This window comes from Dermochelys coriacea, chromosome 2 (genome assembly GCF_009764565.3).
Source record: "Dermochelys coriacea isolate rDerCor1 chromosome 2, rDerCor1.pri.v4, whole genome shotgun sequence".
Taxonomy (NCBI): domain Eukaryota; kingdom Metazoa; phylum Chordata; order Testudines; family Dermochelyidae; genus Dermochelys; species Dermochelys coriacea.
The window spans coordinates 218990327-219012296 of NC_050069.1; the positions used below are offsets into that span (position 1 = coordinate 218990327).

A 21970-nucleotide genomic window follows, 5' to 3' on the forward strand; every position below is an offset into this window, starting at 1 on the left:
TCTGTAATCGAGTGACCAGAGAGACTGAAGTGTTCTCTGACTAGTTTTTGAATGTTATAATTCTTGACGTCTGATTTGTGTCCATTTATTCTTTTACGTAGAGACTGTCCGGTTTGGCCAATGTACATGGCAGAGGGGCATTGCTGGCACATATCACATTCGTAGATGTGCAGGTGAATGAGCCTCATAGTGTGGCTGATGTGATTAGGCCCTCTGATGGTGTCCCCTGAATAGATATGTTGGCAACGGGCTTTGTTGCAAGGATAGATTCCTGGGTTAGTGGTTCTGTTGTGTGGTGTGTGGTTGCTGGTGAGTATTTGCTTCAGGTTGGGGGGCTGTCTGTAAGCAAGGACTGGCCTGTCTCCCAAGATTTGTGAGAGTGATGGGTCATCCTTCAGGATAGGTTGTAGATCCTTGATGATGTGTTGGAGAGGTTTTAGTTGGGGGCTGAAGGTGATGGCTAGTGGCGTTCTGTTGTTTTCTTTGTTGGACCTGTCCTGTAGTAGGTGACTTCTGGGTACTCTTCTGGCTCTGTCAATCTGTTTCTTCACTTCAGCAGGTGGGTATTGTAGTTGTAAGAATGCATGATAGAGATCTTGTAGGTGTTTGTCTCTGTCTGAGGGGTTGGAGCAAATCTGGTTCTATCGTAGAGCTTGGCTGTAGACAATGGATCGTGTGGTGTGGTCTGAATGAAAGGTGGAGGCATGCAGGTAGGCATAGCGGTCAGTAGGTTTCCGGTATAGGGTGATGTTTATGTGATCATCGCTTATTAGCATGGTAGTGTCCAGGAAGTGGATCTCTTGTGTGGACTGGTCCAGGCTGAGGTTGATGGTGGGATGGAAATTGTTGAAATCACGGTGAAATTCCTCAAAGGCTTCTTTTCCATGGGTCCAGATGATGAAGATGTCATCAATGTAGCACAAGTAGAGTAGGGGCATTAGGGGACGAGAGCTGAGGAAGCGTTGTTCTAAGTCAGCCATAAAAATGTTGGCATACTGTGGGGCCATAGCAGTGCCGCTGATTTGAAGGTATACATTGTTCCCAAATGGGAAATAGTTATGGGTGAGGACGAAGTCACAAAGTTCAGCCACCAGGTTTGCCGTGACAGTATCGGGGATACTGTTCCTGACGGCTTGTAGTCCATCTTTGTGTGGAATGTTGGCGTAGAGGGCTTCTACATCCATAGTGGCTAGAATGGTGTTTTTAGGAAGATCACCAATGGACTGTAGTTTCCTCAGGAAGTCAGTGGTGTCTCGAAGATAGCTGGGAGTACTGGTAGCGTAAGGCCTGAGGAGGGAGTCTACATAGTCAGACAATCCTGCTGTCAGGGTGCCAATGCCTGAGATGATGGGGCGTCCAAGATTTCCAGGTTTATGGATCTTGGGTAGCAGACAGAATACCCCAGGTCGGGGTTCCAGGGGTGTATCTGTGCGGATTTGCTCTTGTGCTTTTTCAGGGAGTTTCTTGAGCAAATGCTGTAGTTTCTTTTGGTAACTCTCAGTGGGATCAGAGGGTAATGGCTTGTAGAAAGTGGTGTTGGAGAGCTGCCTATTAACCTCTTGTTCATATTCCGACCTATCCATGATGATGACAGCACCTCCTTTGTCAAACTTTTTGATTATGATGTCAGAGTTGTTTCTGAGGCTATGGATGGCATTGTGTTCTGCACGGCTGAGGTTATGGGGCAAGTGATGCTGCTTTTCCACAATTTCAGTCTGTGTATGTCAGCGGAAGCACTCTATGTAGAAGTCCAGTCTGTTGTTTCGATCTTCAGGAGGAGTCCACCCAGAATCCTTCTTTTTGTAGTCTGGGTAGGAAGGTCTCTGTGGATTAGTATGTTGTTCAGAGGTGTGTTGGAAATATTTCTTGAGTCGGAGACGTCGAAAATACAATTCTAGGTCATCATAGAACTGTATCATGGTCATGGGAGTGGAGGGGCAGAAGGAGAGGCCCCGAGATAGGACAGATTCTTCTCCTGGGCTCAGAGTATAGTTGGACAGATTAACAATATTGCTGGGTGGGTTTTAAGAGAACCACTGTTGTGGCCCCTTGTGGCATGTAGTAGTTTAGATAGTTTAGTGTCCTTTTTTCTTTTGTACAGAAGCAAAGTGTGTCGTAAATGGCTTGTCTAGTTTTTGTAAAGTCCAGCCACGAGGAAGTTTGCGTGGAAGGTTGTTTTTTTAATGAGTATCCAGTTTTGAGAGCTCATGCTTAATCTTTCCCTGTTTGCTGCAGAGGATATTGATCGGTGGTTCAGCAGTTTCTTTGAGAATGTGTAGCACAATACTCTGAAGACAGAGTAGACTTCTCAGAAGCAGACTGTTTGCTGGAGTATACAAAGTAAGTGGAGAAACAAGTACAGTCACTGATGTCACAGGGGTCTTCAGTACCAAATCTGGAATAGTGAGTTGAATCTTAAATGAAGCCTTAGATGAGCTTGCAGTACTGGAGCTACTTGGAACCTCAATGAAACTCCCTAAGGTCTCCAGAACATTAAACTGATCTCCTACAAAAAAATCTTGGTTGAGACTTAACTTCATTGGCATTTCCAGTCTTGCTACATGAAGCTCTCAAATACCGGAGACGTAGAGGAAGCTAATATAACCCTCAAAGCTCTTGATGACCAAGACTTGGAGGTAGGTAGGACCATAGCTATGTACCTTGAGGCCCTCAGTGACCAGGATCCTGAGGTAGACAGGGAACTAATTATGCTTGGAAGCCAGTGTATGGGGAGATTCTCCAAACCCATGTCAGAAGCCTGTCTTCGAGCTTGCTCCATCATCAATAAATTTGATCTCCCTGTTTTTTTCTGAGATCTTACACTTACAGGGAATAGAGGTGTCTCCCAATCGGTGAAGGCTCCACGAATGCTCGTCACTGACCAGGATAGATTCCAACTAGAAAGACACCATTTAAAGCCTAGGGATCCTGGCATGCTCCAGAACAACCTCTTGACCAGGAAAAGCTAACAGAGAAAAGGGGACCCCCAAAACTAATTAAGCTAACTATACTAGAACTATGACAGGTTTCAGAGTAGCAGCCGTGTTAGTCTCTATTCGCAAAAAGAAAAGGAGTACTTGTGGCACCTTAGAGACTAACAAATTTATTAGAGCATAAGCTTTCGTGAGCTACAGCTCACTTCATCGGATGCATTTGGTGGAAAAAACAGAGGGGAGATTGATATACACACACACAGAGAACATGAAACAATGGGTTTATCATCACTCTCCTTACAGTGTGTATGATAAACCCATTGTTTCATGTTCTCTGTGTGTGTGTATATCAATCTCCCCTCTGTTTTTTCCACCAAATGCATCCGATGAAGTGAGCTGTAGCTCACGAAAGCTTATGCTCTAATAAATTTGTTAGTCTCTAAGGTGCCACAAGTACTCCTTTTCTTTATACTAGAACTAAATCAAAGGAAGTGTATGCTCAATGCTTCATCTCAGGCCCAACAGCAGTTGAGAAGAAACTGAGGGTGGTTCACCTGTGCAAGCCTATATATCCTCACTATGGGGCACAAGGATAAATAGGCTCATGCATGAGCTGAACAGGCACTGCTACAAAATAAAAAAAAAATAAAAAAAAAATCATCTCTGATCAGACGCTATGTGGAGTACCCATAGAAATCTACTCAAAAAAGAAAAAACGGTTTTGCCATGTTGGGATCCTAGAGATCAAAAGGACAATTAAACAGTAACAGCTGAAAACAGGAAGAGTCTGAAAAGTTGGGCCTTCCCCAGACCTAGGTGACTGGGTTTGTTTGTTTCACCCAAAGGCTTCCCGTTCCCCAGACCTAGGGAATGGGAAGCCTTTGGGTGAAACAAACAAACACAGTCACTGTATTAACCACTGGTTACTATCACACTCTTACCACCAAATACATCAAAGCTACAGGACTAACTGCACCTCTGACCCCTTCTCCACCTCATCTTTCAAGAGTGTGTTCCCTCCTCAGGTCTCAAGCTATTGCCCCCTCTCGGGTTGGAATCACAATTCTCCCACTCTCAGAATAGGGGTCTGTAGCTGAAGGCCTGGTATCAACTGTTATCTCAGGTATGACTTGCGTTCAGACCCTGCAGTTGTGTTCCCTCTATAGTGTTGATCTCCATACTCCCAATCTGGCAAAAAAAACTATATCACTTCAAAATGTAACCTGGAAGTATGCTACTGCTGTATAATTGCCTCCAAGCATGTGCTGAGAGGTTGATCTACAACTATCGTGCTTCTATCTTGCTTGTTTTTCCCCCGCACCGTCCCCTGTTAAGCTAGATCAATTCAGTCAAAGAGAAAAGTCTTATAATCCAATATACAGTAACTTCATCTCTCTGGCCAAATGACATGGAGCTGCTGCGCGATACATTTTACAAACAGCACAGTAAACCACCATGACATCTGAATATTTTCTACAGCAACTGGAAAAAACTGTATTATGTAATATTAGGTTGTGAATTTACACACAAAAGTTCAACATTTTATTTCGTTTCTCATAGTATCATTAACTCTTCCACAAACTGCATATAACAGTTGGTTAGACTGTTTAATGTAGACAATATGTAGTTTTATGTTGAAAACCTTGTTTTCAATTTTTGTCTTTAATCCACAGAATTGTAATATTTTTTAATGGAAAATTATGTAAGTTTAAAAAAAACCACTAGTATTGTAATAGGTCCAATTGAGCTTTCAACTTCATACCGCACTGAGATGACTAAGGAAGATTCCCACCTTTCCTGCTACTGTTTGGCAGGAGACAACTTGCCATAAGATTATATTAACAGAGTAACAGCATCTGCTCCCCAGTTCTGACAGCTGCATCAGGCATGAAATGAGAACTTTTAATGAAAATTCAGCATTTGCAAAAAAAATTGCAATATATTCACAACTACTGTATTTCACAACCCATAATTTTCTCTTCCCTCTGAAAATACTTCCATTAAATCTGAGAGCATTCTGTCTTCTCCCTCCCCCATAGTTAGTTACCAATTGACCTATTTTCAGTTTAAATTCAATCTGACAAGGTCAATTTCAGAGACTGGAAAGTATGTGATGGATTTCACAAAACAGATTCTACACAAAAAAGCCAAACACTAGAACAGAGAAAGCTGTAAAATCAAAATGCCACTAAATTGATATTTTACTATACAGTAAATAGTCTTAAAAGTACACTCCTTTTTAGCATGGAAAATATCTATTCCCTGCCATACAAATCACAGCAAAGTAACAAAATAAACAGATTGAAAGATGTCTGGACAAATGTAGAATTCATTTAATTCATAGCAGCTAAACCCAAGGGAAATTGCTGGCAAGTGCACTACCCACAGCTATGTCACATGCTATATGTACCAGACAGTTTTCTTCAGACATACTGCAATCAATATGTCAGGAGACCTGACATGGCAGTTGGGAGTACCCTGCTATTACAAGCAAGTTACAAGATCCTAGCATAAAAGCATTTATCCAAAAAGTGACAGATTAAAGATTTTATAAAAGAAATAGTATTTATCCACAACTAAAAGTGAACATTTTGAAAAGTAATTATACTATTATAAAATGTAATAAGCAGGGTCATCCTTCCCTCCTTAAATCTAAAATTGGGGAGAACAAACAAAACAAAACACATTTTTAGTTTTGTCTATGAAACAAAAACTACTACAAATGTTCTTTGATAGTAGACTTAAATTTCTAGGCTTGCATTGTAATTTTTCATAGACACATGAAAACAGGGTACTGCATGGAAGAAAGGCTAGTTTACTAATTCATTCATTTGTATTATTTACAGGTTTTGGGTGTTATAGATTGCAATCACTTTAAATGACAGTTACCTGCCTTACAGAGTTAATAGTATCTACTAAGATCTTTGTAGAACTTCTAAACTCTATGCACCACATCAACTAGACTTATAAATTGAGAGAGAACTCCATAAAACTAACCCAGAAGTTTATAAATTCTGAGAAAATTAGGAGTAGGTGGAAGTTTCAGCAGCAACTCACGAAACAAGGGGCAGGAGAGAGAAAGTCAGACAAACCTCCATCCCCTGCGCCCCCACAGAGATTTTTAGTAGTCTTAGTGACTCTCAGGTGCTATCAACCCCTCCTGTAATAAATACTGTTGCTCCTCTTTCAAGTAGTAGCAGACTTCAGGGCTTTGCAGGTCAATTTCCCATTGGAGGGGATTGGACTGTAACTTGTGTAGGCACTCTTTACTAGAGGGGCCTCTAAACTTTACTGGGAGTGTTCCAGTTGGGAAGATCCTGTGTGCTGCAATCTAGCCTTAGAGACTACAACTCCCAGGATACGGTTAGGTGAGAAAAGTTAAACATGAAGCAGTTATGCCAACCGAACCAAAGTCAGGCCAAGAAAGGCTGCTGAGAAAGTCTCTGAAAGTAGGACGACGAAATACTTGTTTAAGGTATAGAGAGTGGGAAAAAGGGGAGGCCTGCATTATCGTACCAGATGTTCTGAGAACGAGATGGAGACACACCGTCTCCACTCCCTGTTTTTGTTTCATGTATGTTTTAACTCCTCGTCTCCGGTTTGACAACTGGATTGATAAGAAAGTTGGGGAGGCATAACAACATGCAAAAAGCTATATACAATAGGAGATAGGTATGCATACATGATAAAGGACCTTTAACTAGCAAAGGGGGTGGGGGAGGGTTTGGGCTATTTCATGAATAATTTGTGACGCGGACGGACCTGTCTATAAGAACCTATTAGTTTTGCCTAGGAGCAAGTTGGTTCTCTTTGCAGACGGGCTGCTCTCTATTGTTGTGTGCACTCTTCAATAAAGAGCTTTGTGTTCAGACCTTGCTGGTGTTGCCTCTCTCTCTGCGGTCAGACAACGAACCACGCCGTCTGGGGTTCGAGTCCCCGACAATACCTTGGGGAAAAAGAGTGAGACACTCTCTTCCAGGCAGCCCAGGGAGAGCAGGCAGTGGACTCCATTTTAGAAAAAGGAATGAGATTGCTGGTATGGAGCTCTGTCCATAGCAGCTGCTGCTGCTAGGAAGCCAGAAGCTGCTGCTGAGAGCCTGCGGGACTTTAATTGAGCATGGAGACTCAGAGGGTGTTTGTGGCTTCACTGGAGCCAGGACAGAAACTAGTGCTGTGCCTAGAGCTGACTGAGGTTGGCCTGCAGTGAAGGAACTGTGAGTAACCCCCACTCTTGTTTAGGAAAGTACTTGCAAGGGAGGGGGCACAGCAGAGTGACTGAGTCTGAAGAGAGGCAGAGTGATCATCCCATCAAACCAGGAACCAGAGCTGCTGACATTTGGTGAGGCGAATTTCAATCTTCAGAGAAGTTATGCAGCTTGTTGCTTTTGCTGGACTGATACACAGAACCAAGAGTGTGCTGTTTCCAGCTGCGGATCTTCAAGCGCGCCCATGCAAGCTTCTAGGACTCAAACCCAGAGAAGTGTACACTCCAGGGTGGGGTAAATGGTGGCAGTGTAAATGCCAGTTAAATAAGTTTCATTTATCACTGTCTTCTATATTTGTTAATTGATTTTATTCAACTGCACATTATGGATTTAAATTAGTAGTGACATTTAATCTTAGTCTGTTATACTTGTTTCTTTAAATTGTTAAGTAAAGGTGCGTTAACTCTAATTTAAAGTATATTGGATGTATATTAAGTATGGGCTGGATGAATGGACTATCAAGGTTGATAGAAAGCTGGCTAGATTGTCGGGCTCACGGGTAGTGATCAATGGCTCCATGTCTAGTTGGAAGCCAGTATCAAGTGGAGTGCCCCAAGGGCCGGTCCTTGGGCTGGTTTTGTTCAATATCTTCATAAATGATCTGGAGGATGGTGTGAATTGCACCCTCAGCAAGTTTGCAGATGACACTAAACTGGGAGGAGAGGTAGATATGCTGGAGAGTAGGGGATAGGATACAGAGGGACCTAGCCAAATTAGAGAATTGGGCCAAAAGAAATCTGATGGGGTTCAACAAGGACAAGTGCAGAGTTGGAAGAAGACAAGGGGGAATCCCATGCACCGCTACAGACTAGGGACCGAATGGCTAGGTAGCAATTCTGCAGAAAAGGACCTAGGAGTTACAGTGGACGAGAAGCTGGATATGAGTCAACAGTGTGCCCTTGTTGTCAAGAAGGCCAATGGCATTTTGGGATGTATAAGTAGGGGCATTGCCAGCAGATCGAGGGACGTGATCGTTCCCCTCTATTCGACATTGGTGAGGCCTCATCTGGAATACTGTATCCAGTTTTGGGCCCCACACTACAAGAAGGATGTGGAAAAATTGGAAAACGTCCAGTGGAGGGCAACTAAAATGATTAGGGGACTGGAACACATGACTTATGAGGAGACGCTGAGAGAACTGGGATTGTTTAGTCTGCGGAAGAGAAGAATGAGGGGGGATTTGATAGCTGCTTTCAACTACCTGAAAGGGGGTTCTAAAGAGGATGGATCTAGACTGTTCTCAGTGGTAGCAGATGACAGAACAAGGAGTAATGGTCTCAAGGTGCAGTGGGGAGGGTTTAGGTTGGATATTAGGAAAAACTTTTTCACTAGGAGGGTGTGAAACACTGGAATACGTTACCTAGGGAGGTGGTGGAATCTCCTTCCTTAGAAGTTTTTAAGGTCAGGCTTGACAAAGCCCTGGCTGGGATGATTTAGTTGGGGATTGGTCCTGCTTTGAGCAGGGGGTTGGACTAGATGACCTCCTGAGGTCCCTTCCAACCCTGATATTCTATGATTCTATAATTGGTATTTTTGAGTTAGACCCATGCCACAGATTATTATTATTATTAGAATAGGTTTATTCCTAGAAGTTCAAGGCAAGCCACTGAGGGGCCAGACAGGTGGAGGCACTGCCAATTTTAAATTCCTTTAGGAGTAAAGGGCTGCAGTAGAGGGGTGGATAGAGGAATCCCACCTACCCATCACTACCACTGGGATACTCAGGATCCTTTAATGTCAACATCATCAGGCGCCCAGGCACACAGGTGAGGGTTGCCTGCTCTCAAGTTACCCAGGGAGGAAAGTGGGATTACACTTGTTTTATTTACTCTATATAATACCAATAATCTCTAAACAAATGCTGTATGTAGTACTCACATGTTAAGAAAAAAAACTTGCAAAACTATGTGTAGCAGCACTATCTATGACTCCCACCACAACAATATCAAAATTAAGCACAGCAATATACTATATTAATCAAATTATTCAGTCTTGTATTTAATTAAATAACATTTTTAATACATCTGACACTGCAGAATTCCTAGTCTGTGACATGTAACATTTTTATTCTGATGCCAAACCCCCTTGCTACAGGCCCCTTGCCACAGACTTGAAGCCAATCTTGCTACAGAGTACACATACTCAATTACCCGACTGCATGGCTGAAAGTTAGATGTAATCTCCCATATTTATCTTTTAACACTGTATATACATACGCAGCTCACTTATTTGCCTTCCTACTCAGTTCTTCCTACAAGTCTATCCAGTCAAACTTCATAGGACTCCACTCATTTCTTCGATATGCTGTTTGACTGCAAAGTGTCGTTACTAAATTAAATCTAAGACAACTCAAATGTTAACCATAAATATGCTAAAAATAACTAACTACAGAAGTCAGGAAGTACGTCATTATTTTGCAGCTTACCTATACAAACATTATAGGTACTTTTAAGTACAATGAGTTTCTTTATATTTGTTCTGTTGGTGGTGCAATGTAATACCTGAAGATTACCTTCTAACTAAAGAAAGCACATTTGAATGCATTTAGCATTATAGAAATTCTTGTTTCAAGCAGGATGTCCATTAAGATACAGTACACCTTATAATATCATCCTCCTCCTCCAGATAAAAAGTCAAGTTCCCATGTAAACAGACTTTATATTCAATGAGTTCAAAAAACAGAAAGTTACTGCGCCTGAAAAGTTGAAATCAACAAAAAATAAATAAATAAATAAATAAATAATGCATTTGGACAAGATGAAATTAAGAAAAGTGGATGCAGAAAATAAACTAACAATTTATCCCTACAAATGCCTCAGGGAAGTCTTTATAAATATATCAGAGGGATAAATACAGGAGAGGGAGAGGAATTATTTCAGCTCAGCACCAATGTGGACACAAGAACAAATGGGTATAAACTGGCCACCAGGAAGTTTAGACTTGAAATCAGATGAAGGTTTTTAACCATCAGAGGAGTGAAGTTTTGGAATAACCTTCCAAGGGAAGCAGTGGGGGCAAAAGATCTATCTGGTTTTAAGATTCTACTTGATAAGTTTATGGAGGAGATGGTATGATGGGATAATGGGATTTTGGTAAGTAATTGATCTTTAAATATTCAGGGTAAATAGGCCAAATCCCCTGAGATGGGATATTAGATGGATGGGATCTGAGTTACTATAGAAAATTCTTTCCTGGGTATCCGGCTGGTGAATCTTGCCCATATGCTCAGGGTTTAGCTGATTGCCATATTTGGGGTAAGGAAGGAATTTTCCTCCAGGGCAGATTGGAGGGGCCCTGGAGGTTTTTCGCCTTCCTCTGTAGCATAGGGCATGGTTGACTGGAGGGAGGCTTCTCTGCTCCTTGAAGTTTTGAACCATGATTTAAGGACTTCAATAGCTCAGACATGGGTGAGGTTTTTCATAGGAGTGGGTGGGTGAGATTCTGTGGCCTGCGCTGTGCAGGAGGTCGGACTAGATGATCAGAATGGTCCCTTCTGACCTTAGTATCTATGAATCTAAGTCAGCCAATTGCCTGGCTATCTAAAAGTCCACTTATTCTTGAGCCCCATACCTAAAAAAATTAGATTAATGTAGGACTCCACTGGTTTTCTCCGCAGAAATACTTCTTTCCATATTTGTGCTGTTGACCCAGATACAAAGTTTAAAGCAGCGTGTCAAACATATAGTTAGCTGGCTTAACGAGGTCCCCATGATATATTTGTGTAGCTTACGTGACATTCAGTTTGCACAGAAGCTAATCTTTCATATAAAAAACAAAACAAAACAAAAAAAAAAAAAAACACACAACCATCATTGCTCTCAAGGCTGTGAAAAAAACCTTCCGAATATGAACTGTGGATAGCCAGTGCAGTGAGGTCTTTCCAAGTCTGCAGACAGCTTGAAACAAGGGGGAGGGGGATAGCTCAGTGGTTTGAGCATTGGCCTGCTAAATCCAGGGTTGAGAGTCCAATCAGGGATTTGGGGCAAAACTTGGCGATTGGTCCTGCTTTGAGCAGGGGGTTGGACTAGATGACCTCCTGAGGTCCCTTCCAACCCTGATATTCTATGATTCAGTGGCGTGACCTCCCTTTTCCTGTATTAATCTCATTTGAGTGTCAACTATAAAATCAAATGACAATATTTTAATATCAACATGAACTATTTCATTGCTGATCATTTTTGCAGAGAATACAGGGTGAGAGCAAAGCTGCTTCTGCATGAAAGGAAATGCAAAGGAAAAACAAAGGAAACAGATAGCAAAGTGGGAGGGAGGCACAAAGGATGGAGAAGGACGAGAAACTGAAAGATATAGTCGTGATCTGAAAAGGCTAGTATGTTTTTCTACTTAGTGACATTATATGCAACAATAAAGCTCTGAACAAAAAAAACCCAAAAAGAGTATAGTTATTATAGGCCATATTCTATCCTGGATCCTCGTGCAAAACTTCCACTGATATCAGTGAATGTTTCACTGTGGATACATCCTACATGAGCATAATTAAACATGAAATTCAGTCCTCTTTGTTTGACACCACTCACTTAAAGGGATTCATAGATACTAAGGTCAGAAGGGACCATTCTGATCATCTAGTCCGACCTCCTGCACAGCACAGGCCACAGAATATCACCCACCCACTCCTATGAAAAACCTCACCCATGTCTGAGCTATTGAAGTCCTTATATCATGGTTTAAAGACATCAAGGAGCAGAGAAGCCTCCCTCAAGTCAACCATGCCCCATGCTACAGAGGAAGGCAAAAAACCTCCAGGGCCTCTCCAATCTGCCCTGGAGGAAAATTCCTTTCCGACCTCAAATATGGCAATCAGCTAAACCCTGAGCATATGAGCAAGATTCACCAGCCACATACTACAGAAAATTCTTTCCTTGGTAACTCAGATCCCATCCATCTAATATCCCATCTCAGGGGATTTGGCCTATTTATCATGAATATTTAAAGATCAATTACTTACCAAAATCCCATTATCCCATCATACCATCTCCTCCATAAACTTATCAAGTAGAATCTTAAAACCAGATAGATCTTTTGCCCCCACTGTTTCCCTTGGAAGGCTATTCCAAAACTTCACTCCTCTGATGGTTAAAAACCTTCATCTGATTTCAAGTCTAAACTTCTTGGTGGCCAGTTTATACCCATTTGTTCTTGTGTCCACATTGGTGCTGAGCTTAAATAATTCCTCTCCCTCTCCTGTATTTATCCCTCTGATATATTTATAGAGACAAATCATATCTCCCCTCAACCTTCTTTTAGTTAGGCTAAACAAGCCAAGCTCCTTAAGTCTCCTTTCATAAGACAAGTTTTCATTCCTCGGATCATCCTAGTAGCCCTTCTCTGTACCCATTCCAGTTTGAATTCATCCTTTTTGAACATGGGAGACCAGAACTGCACACACTATTCTAGGTGAGGTCTCACCAGTGCCTTGTATAATGGTACTAAAACCTCCTTATCCCTACTGGAAATGCCTCTCCTGATGCATCCCAAAACCGCATTAGCTTTTTTCACAGCCATATCACATTGGCAGCTCATAGTCATCCTATGATCAACCAATACTCCAAGGTCCTTCTCCTCCTCCGTTACTTCTAATTGATGTGTCCCCAGTTTCTAACTAAAATTCTTGTTATTAATCCCTAAATCCATAACCTTACACTTCTATTAAATTTCATCCTATTACTATTACTCCAGTTTACAAGGTCATCCAGATCTTCCTGTATGATATCCCGGTCTATCTCTAAATTGGCAATACCTCCCAGCTTTGTATCATCCGCAAAATTTATTAGCACACTCCCACTTTTTGTGCCAAGGTCAGTAATAAAAAGATTAAATAAGATTGGTCCCAAAACTGATCCCTGAGGAACTCCACTGGTAACCTCCCTCCAACCTGACAGTTCGCCTTTCAGTAGGACCCGTTGCAGTCTCCCCTTTAACCAATTCCTTATCCACATTTTGATGTTCATATTGATCCCCATTTAAATCTCCAATTTAACTAATAATTTAACTAATAATTCCCCATGTGGCACGCTATCAAATGCCTTACTGAAGTCTAGGTAAATTAGATCCACTGCATTTCCTTTTTCTAAAAAATCTGTTACTTTTTCAAAAAAGGAGATTAGGTTGGTTTGGAACGATCTACCTTTTGTAAAACCATGTTGTGTTTTTTGTCCATTTACCATTGACTTCAATGTCCTTAACTAATTTCTCCTTCAAAATTTTTTCCAGGATCTTGCATATTACAGATGTCAAACTAACTGGCCTGTAGTTACCCGGATCACTTTTTTTTCCTCCTTTCTTAAAAATAGGAACTATATTAGCAATTCTCCAATCATTCGGTACTACTCCTGAGTTTACAGATTCATTAAAAATTCTTGCTAATGGGCTTGCAATTTCAGGTGCCAATTCCTTTAATATTCTTGGATGAAGATTATCTGGGCCCCCCGATTTAGTCCCATTAAGCTGTTTCAGTTTCGCTTCTACCTCAGATATGGTAATATCTACCTCCATATCCTCATTCCCATTTGTCATGCTACCATTATCCCCAAGATCCTCTTTAGCCTTATTAAAGACTGAGGCAAAGTATTTGTTTAGATATTGGGCCATGCCTAGATTATCTTTAACCTCCACTCCATCCTCAGTGTTAAGCGGCCCCACTTCTTCTTTCTTAGTTTTCTTCGTATTTATATGGCTATAGAACCTTTTACTATTGGTTTTAATTCCCTTTGCAAGGTCCAACTCTACTCGACTTTTAGCCTGTCTCACTTTATCCCTACATGTTCTGACCTCAATTAGGTAGCTTTCCTTGCTGATCGCTCCCATCTTCCACTCCCTGTATGCTTTCTGCTTCTTCTTAATCACCTCTCTAAGATGCTTGCTCATCCAGCTTGGTCTACAACTCCTGCCTATGAATTTTTTCCCCTTTCTTGGGATACAGGCTTCCGATAGCTTCTGCAGCTTTGATTTAAAGTAATCCCAGGCCTCCTCTACCTTTAGATCCATAAGTTCTTCAGTCCAATCCACTTCCCTAACTAATTTCCTTAATTTTTGAAAGTCAGCCCTTTTGAAATAAAAAACCCTAGTTGCAGATTTATTTTTGTTAATCCTTCCATTTAGTTTGAACTGAATTAGCTCATGATCACTTGAGCCAAGATTGTCCCCTACAACCATTTCTTCTATGAGGTCCTCGCTACTCACCAAAACCAAGTCTAAAATGGCATCCCCTCTAGTCGGTTCAGCAACTACTTGATGAAGGAATCTATCAGCTATCGCATCTAGGAAAATCTGAGCCCTATTATTATTACTAGCACTGGTCCTCCAGTCTATATCTGGGAACTTAAAGTCTCCCATGATCACGCAGTTTCCATTAGTATTTATTTGATTAAAGACATTAAAAAGGGTTCTATCCATATCCAAATTAGATCCCGGAGGTCTATAGCCCACCCCAAGCACTATCGTAGGAGAGGCTTTACTAGTTTTCTTCCCCAATGTAATTTTTACCCAGACGGACTCTGTCTTATCCATTGCATCTCTTCTTATTTCTTTACATTCTACCTCATCATTGATATACAATGCTACTCCACCACCTTTACCTTTGTTTCTGTCTTTCCTAAACAGCACATACCCTTCAATTCCTGTAGTCCAGTCATGACTACTATTCCACCATGTTTCTGTTATCCCTATAATGTCTGGTTTCACTTCCTGCACCAGTAGCTCTAGTTCCTCCATTTTGTTACCTAGGCTCCTCGCATTGGTGTACAAACATCTTAATTTTTGCTGTTTGGCCTTGCTCACATTTTGTACCCTATTAGGCACAGTCATTCTCCAGCCCGTATAACCTATTAGACTAGTATCCACACCGCCCTCGCTCCTTATATACATTCTCCTACCCACAGCTGTATCCTTTCTTACTTCGTCTTCTTCCCTCTCAATGGTAAAATCTGGCGTGGAGATTTCCTGGACATCTCCCAACCATCTCCCCCTAATTCCTAATTTAAAGCTCTCTATCAGTTGTGCCAGCCTTGATCCTAGAAGTCTATTTCCTTCCCTACTCAGATGAAGTCCATCCTGAGAGAACTGTCCTCTGTCCGTGAATGCCTCCCAGGGGTCATACATCCCAAAGCCTTCCTTATAGCACCACTGCCTAAGCCATCTGTTGACAGTCATAATCTTGTCACCCCTTTGTTGCCCTTCTCTAGGAACAGGAAGGATCCCGCTAAAGATCACCTGAGCCTCAATTTCCTTAAGCGTCTTCCCCAGCCTAGCATAGTCTCCCTTAATACTTTCCAGAGAGAATCTAGCTGTATCATTTGTTCCCACATGAAGGATAATTAGGGGATTCTTTCCTGCTCCCTTTAAGATCCTTTTCAACCTCAGGTCTACATCCCGTATCTTAGCACCCGGAAGACAGCACACCCTTCTATTCTCTGGATCAGCTCTAGTTACAGGCCTGTCTATTCTTCTCAATAAAGAGTCCCCGATCACATAGACCTGCCTTTTCCTGGTGATGGTGCTATTCTCCAGTCTCTCCCCTGTTCCCTCTGGCTGCAAGTTCTTTCCATTCTTATTTTCCCTTATAATTCTTCAACCCATCCTGTATCCTCTCCTGGGGCTCATATTTGGTGTAGTCTCCCTTGACTCTTCCGCTTTTCCTATACGACTAGCCTCTCTTCTTTTCTTCCTTACCCTTCCACCTTCAACAAGTACCTGCTGAGCCCCTTCTTCATTTGCCAACTCTGCAAACCTGTTCCTAAGCTCTATTTCTCCTTCACTAGCCCGTCTTTTCCTCTGCCTGGTTCTTTTAGTCACATGCTTCCACTGACCACTTTCCTCACCCAGTCTCCCCTCAGAATTCCCCAGCCCTACTTCCATCCATGAGTCTGAGCTTTTCCCTTCAGATACCTCATATCTTTGCTCCATCATCTGCTCAAACCTCTTCCTAAACTCAACGAGACTTTCCACCTGCATCTCCAAACCTCGGATCTTTTCCTCCATCAGCTCTATCAGACGGCATTTCATGGAGAAAAATCCTCTTACCGGTTCCCCCCTCCAGGATCATGTACATACCACAGCTTCCACATCCAGTCATCCTCAATGTGTCTTCCACTACAGGAGTCACTCCCACAGCTGCCACTGTATCTGTCATCACCTTTCCACCTAAATCCTGTTAATCTGGGAAACACAAGCCACACCAAAAAGACCACCCCCCCCAGCAAAAGCAAACCCCAAACAAGCACCACAATCCAAACTCCCACTCAAACTCCCCTGTTTAGAGCTCTGTTTGCTAGCTCCTGTGCCGCTGCAGCTGTCTGTGCCGCTGCCTGACTGGCTGGCTGGCTACCTTTATAGGACCTCTAGTCAGAAGCCCCACCCCCTAAGCAGGGCTCAGCTGCTCTCCCAGCACAAAGCCCCTACACACACACAAATACTGAAAATACAAAATCAAGTACAACTACCTCCTCCTCCAACAGAACTCCCACTCAAACTCCCCTGTTTAGAGCTCTGTTTGCTAGCTCCTGTGCCGCTGCAGCTGTCTGGGATGATACCAGATTGCCTCTTTTCCCTAAAAAACTGCTTGGCTTTGAGCTAAGGGTCCCAGTAAGTCCTCTTCTAAGCAGAGTAGATCCATAGCTAGCAGCCAAGAAGACATTTCCATAATGTGTTTCTCTACATACATTTTTTTAAAATAAATCCATGCTCCTAAAGTAAAACAAACTGTTTCATGGGTTAATGTAAAGGTAACTAAATTGGATTTTAAACCTATTAAATAAATTCTGAATTTCAATGCCAAAGCTTGTTCCATTTCTAGCAATTTGGACTAGTTTGAATTAATTCACTTGTATTCTAAAAAGCTCAAGAAAAAAAATTATGCACATTGTACTGTTTACATCAAGGGATACAAGAGTAAGCTTGAAGACAAAACATGTTTGGTGACAATGTACTTTTAGATATTTAAAACTACAAGTAAAATATAAAAATCCTTGTTACAGAAAATATATGGAACTACAATGGTGCAAACATACACGTATAATCTTCAAAAAAAAGAAAAAGGTTTAGTAAACTAAGGAAAGAATTGTAAATGTTTTATGAATTAAAAAAAGCTATTTTGTAAATACAGTGTTCATGGATTTTAACCAGGGAAAAAGATGGTCACTTCTCCAACATAGTTTCAGCCTGCAAGTCTAACAAGATACTGTGATACCAGTTTATCCAATCACCATACAACTTTGTCACAAAAAGATTTTCGTAGACCTCCAAGCCTCTAGGAAGTGTATTTGCTGATAATGCAGTAATGTTCTGAGAATTATCCCCACCACTCTTCACCACCATAAAACTCAATCATCACTCAAAGACAAAAAGAAAAGGAGTACTTGTGGCACCTTAGAGACTAACAAATTTATTAGAGCATAAGCTTTCCTGAGCTACAGCTCACTTCATCGGATGCATTTGGTGGAAAAAACAGGAATGCATCCGATGAAGTGAGCTGTAGCTCACGAAAGCTTATGCTCAACTAAATTTGTTAGTCTAAGGTGCCACAAGTACTTCTTTTCTTTTTGCGAATACAAACTAACATGGCTGCTACTCTGAAACCTGTCACTCAAAGACAGTAAGCGTTTCTTTTTTTCTAATAAGCTAAGCCAACACCTAGCTAGGGAAACTAGAAAATTGCTATGAAAGTTTAGTTTAGTTTCCTGCATCTTACATCCATCTATAACCAGCACATTAACAGATTATGAAATAGAAATTGTTAGCAATGCAGAAATAGATGTGTTCTGGAATGAACCATAAAAGAAAAGTTTAGAGTCTCAATTCATGAATTTGTAGCTAGTTCAAAGCATAAGATGTAGAGTATTTTCACAACATGATTTCATAAGTAACAAAAGGTGATGTGAGGAGATAGAGAATGTGTGAAATGGGTCTGGAATGACTTATTTCGTACACAAAACACCAAATTCTCTTACGGAAGAACTCCAACAGTTCCCACCTTGTCAAGAGACTTTAGGTAGCTCTAACCACTCATTGAGAACATTTTAGTCAGTGAAAGAAGGGATAACTAAATGTTTCAAGCAGTCAGCATTTGTCTGGAAGGAATATGAACTCACAAAAAGCCAATTAACTTTCTCTCCAGTTCCTTGGGACAGAAGAAGCAAGGAACTATTTGTTGGAAGAGATTTAGCCTAAAGTTAAACTTTTCTATATTAAACAAAAAACTATTTCACCTTTTTAAAGCAACACACTAAGAAAATAAGAGTGTCTCTTTCTGTCTTTTATAGGATTAATAGAGAAAACTAGAGGTTCTGGGAGTTTCTTCTCACTTTTTTTTTTTTAAATAAATAACCTGAATTTCTGAAGTGTATCTATCTTGTTTTCCTAGGAAACTATGGGCAAGTGAGAACTGACAGGGATAGTATATCAGTAAAAACAAGCAAATGAAATCTGTTTAGCTGGAGTAAAAATGCTTTAACTATTTAAAATGTTTAAAATGATTTTTGTTTACACCTAGCTAACTCTGACCCTTCAATTAAGGCTGATAAAGCTCCAAATATTATTTCAGAGTTATCCAAGAATTTCTCCTACAAAAACAGAGGGAAAATAGAACCTGACTTTCCTGTTATTTTCTGAGGTGAAAACTGAACAAAACAAGCAATTTTAAAAATGCATGCTATTTATTACAAAGAATAAAATAATAGCACAAAATTCTCTATCCCTTGCAGGTCACCTTTAACTTGCTTGCTCTAGCAACATATTTCTAAAATAAAAATGTAAGACTTTACGTATGACACTGCAAGAGTAAACTAGTAGTACATAGGGTTGCCAACTTTTTAATTCCAGAAAACTGAACACCCTTGCCCCACCCACTGCCCCGCCACTCCCCTGAAGACCCGCCCCTGCCTGGGCCCCACCCCCACTTACTCCACCCCTCCGTCCCTCTGTCGCTTGCTCTCCCGCACCCTCTTTCACATGCTCATTTTCAATGAACGGCCCAAACAGGCATATTTGTTGTTTTGACAGATGTATTATGCCAAGTTCAGGTTTTATTTGTTACAGGATGGTAGAGCTGACAGCAAAATAGTCAAAAAGGGTAATTAAAAAAATGCAATTTCACAAACGTTTTCATGATTCTATCCCTCCTCTTTCCCATTTTTCATAGCCAGCTCCATGTTCACTAAAGTTATTGTAATTTTATATGTGGAATTTGGACCACACATTATCACAGCTGCAATGGGTCTATTAAAGGCCCACTCCCAAAGCCAAAATATAATCCATAGAGTACAGCCACAAAAATGCACACCTGACCAGATAACTATAAAAAATAAATCTGTAGAAACTGACTCCCACACCTATATGCAGATCACACGTGTATTCATGTGTTATACTTCTAGCATGAACTGACACATATTTCCACATTATTTATTATTACAATTGTTGTTTAGTGCCTAGAGACCCCAACCACGATCAGGGCTCCAGATAGATGCTGGACATCATACACGTAAAAAAAGAGAGTGTGCAACAAAGAGTTTATAATGTAGCAAGACAAAGGTGGGGAGAAATGTCTGATACATTGGCTCGTCTGCCATTACTAATCAACAACATTCACTTTTAAGAAATAATACATTTTTTTTAGAGTTCCTTTCTCTTTTAAAAACTTGTTATGAAATGAATACACACATTTTTGTGCGCAAGCCAGCAAAAGGAATAAAGGTCAAAGAGTTAGGCCGCAAATTTTATTCATACAGGTATATACACATGCAGCAAGACACGTACCTCCCTATACAAAGAGAGACAGTCTCTTACACACGTGTGCATGCATGCATACGCTTGCCTACATGGAGAGACTGTTTCCATACACTTTTCCAGGGGCTGCCTAAATCACCAAGCCGGGAAGGGGAAAGCGTAGGCTGGAGGGGAGAGGGTGGAGGACAGAGAATGCCGGGGGGAAGGGGAGGGAGCAGTGAAGGAGAGAGGAGGGATGGGGGCAGTATGTGAGGTGGATGGGAATGCAGGGGGAGGTGCATGAGGATGTGGGGGGCACAGGAATGTAGAGAGACATAATGGAAGTGCAGCAATGTATGGAGATGAATAGGGTGCCGGGGGGGGGAGGGGGAGGGGGAGGAACATGGGGGCGGCTGCTCTGGGAAGTGGAGAGGATGGCTGGGATAGCACTGTAAGGGGTACAGGGTTGGAATGGGTAGGTGTGGGGGGCAGAATGGGATGGGACAGGACAAGGGAGGGATGCAATGTCAGGGGGATGGGAGGGCAGGGATGGGACAGAGAGGAATGTAGTGAGGGGGATGGGGTGCAGCCCCATTCCCAGCACTCAGAGACGGGGATACACATACCTCCAACTCCTGAGTGCCAGCAATGGGGCAACAGATAGATGGCAGTTCGCCGCAGGGCATGTGCTGCAGCTCAAGCCCAACCACACAAGGAGAAGAGGGCCCTACGCACCCCCTCAACAGCCACTTGCCGAGTGCTCATGAGTGATGCTAGTTCCTCCCCTGCCCTGACCCAGTCAATGGGAGCTGTGCCTGCGGCCGCAGCACCACACAAACTCCGCCCTAGCATCCCCTAAGGCTAGAAGCTGGACATGCCTGCTGCTTCCAGACCCAGGAGCAGCGTGGGCCGCGGCGCAGCACTAGCAGTGAGCCTGCCAGCCCTGCTGTGGCGCCATGAACTGGACATTCAATGGCCTGGAGCCATCAGAATTCCTTTTGAACTGGGTGTTCCGGTCCAAAACCGGACACTGGTCACCCTAGTAGTACAACTAATGAAAAGACTAAAGGAGAAAGATTTTTGAGCCTCAATTTTTGAGCCTCAATTGAACTCTACCTAATTGCACCTATAAGGCAACTCCCCCTAGCTCCCTTATCACTTTCTGCATATTACAAAAAGAAAAGGAGTACTTGTGGCACCTTAGAGACTAAAATTTATTAGAGCGTAAGCTTTCGTGAGCTACAGCTCACTTCATCGGATGCATCCGATGAAGTGAGCTGTAGCTCACGAAAGCTTATGCTCTAATAAATTTGTTAGTTAGTCTCTAAGGTGCCACAAGTACTCCTTTTCTTTTTGCGAATACAGACTAACACGGCTGCTACTCTGAAGCCTGCATATTACAAGAGGCCTTCTACGTCATACTACCACCCAGTGTGAACTTTTAGAACAATTACCAAATAAAAAACAAAAAACCACAATTAATTCCTCTTTTCATAGCCTGAACTTCTTCCTGATTTCAACCCCTTTATCTTCACTGTATTTAACAAGTCTCTAACTTTCACATGAACTAAACTGCCCTGACAATACCCTTTTCGGGCCTCATTGGTCCTCTATCCACTTAGTACCACTGCAAACTTTGCTCTTAGAATTTACAGCAATGACCTTACACCCTAGTTTATGAAGCAGAAGCACTACATTAGTATATCTAAATTTAATCTGAATTCCCAAAAATAAGACCTGAAAAATAACATCCTGCATTTTAGCATTTTCAAACTGGAATTTACACTAAAAACTCTCTCATAGTTGGCCCATATTCTCTGAAGTTTTCTTCTCTAAAAGCATATTTACATGGGGGGGTAGGAGGGGGGGAGAAAACTACCACTTTTGATCTGTTAAGGTGAAATTTATACTATTGTAAGAAATTTCTACAAAACAAAAACACACACCATGTTTTTAGGGTTCATTTGTCAGACCAGGCATCTTACACTCTTTATATTAAGAAGTAAGCTTTGCCTTTATCTTTTCCTTCCCAATAATAAAATAGAATAGAGA

At 41.7% G+C, this 21970-nt stretch overlaps 1 protein-coding gene across 10 annotated transcripts in view; it reads right to left on the reverse strand.

The window, feature by feature from the left end:
• The window catches only part of PHF14 (PHD finger protein 14), a 321061-nt gene that overhangs the window by 283034 nt on the left and 16057 nt on the right, over positions 1-21970 (reverse strand). The window lies entirely within an intron of this gene.